Here is a 738-nt window from a genome sequence, read left to right on the forward strand (position 1 = left end):
CTCTTAGGGATTCAATTTCTTAGCTGTAACAACTATTTGATTCGGTTTCTGTTGCTGTCTAATGAAAGAATAAAATTAACAAGTCTTATTGATCTGATAATGAAACAGTCAATCACTCTTTATGCTTTTTTAAGAATTTTAACCTTAAATTTTATTATTTCATTAAAAAAATACATCTATTTACAAATTCATTTATCTCCTTAAATCATAAATTAACATAATAAACACAGTTTAGTTACTTCAAATTGTTTGCACTTCTAATGCATTGAGGAATCAAACTGTATAAATTAGTTTTCACCACAAGCATCATCAACACTCAATAGCATCGTCACCATGGTCATCATCACCACTTCCATTTGTCAATAATGTGGCATTGAATGTATATATGTATGTATGTACATAAGTACAGATATACTTATATATATTGATGTACTATAGACTAGACTATAGACTAGACTATAGGCTAGACAATAGACTAGACTATAGACTAGACAATAGACTAGACAATAGACTAGACTATAGACTAGACAATAGACTAGACTATAGACTAGACAATAGACTGGACTATAGACTAGACAATAGACTAGACTATAGACTAGACTATAGACCAGACTATAGACTAGACTATAAACTAGACTATAGACCAGACTATAGACTAGACTATAGACTAGACTATAAACTAGACTATAGACTAGACTATAGACTGGACTATAGACTAGACTATAGACTAGACTATAG

Source organism: Lucilia cuprina, chromosome 5 (genome assembly GCF_022045245.1).
Source record: "Lucilia cuprina isolate Lc7/37 chromosome 5, ASM2204524v1, whole genome shotgun sequence".
NCBI lineage: Eukaryota > Metazoa > Arthropoda > Insecta > Diptera > Calliphoridae > Lucilia > Lucilia cuprina.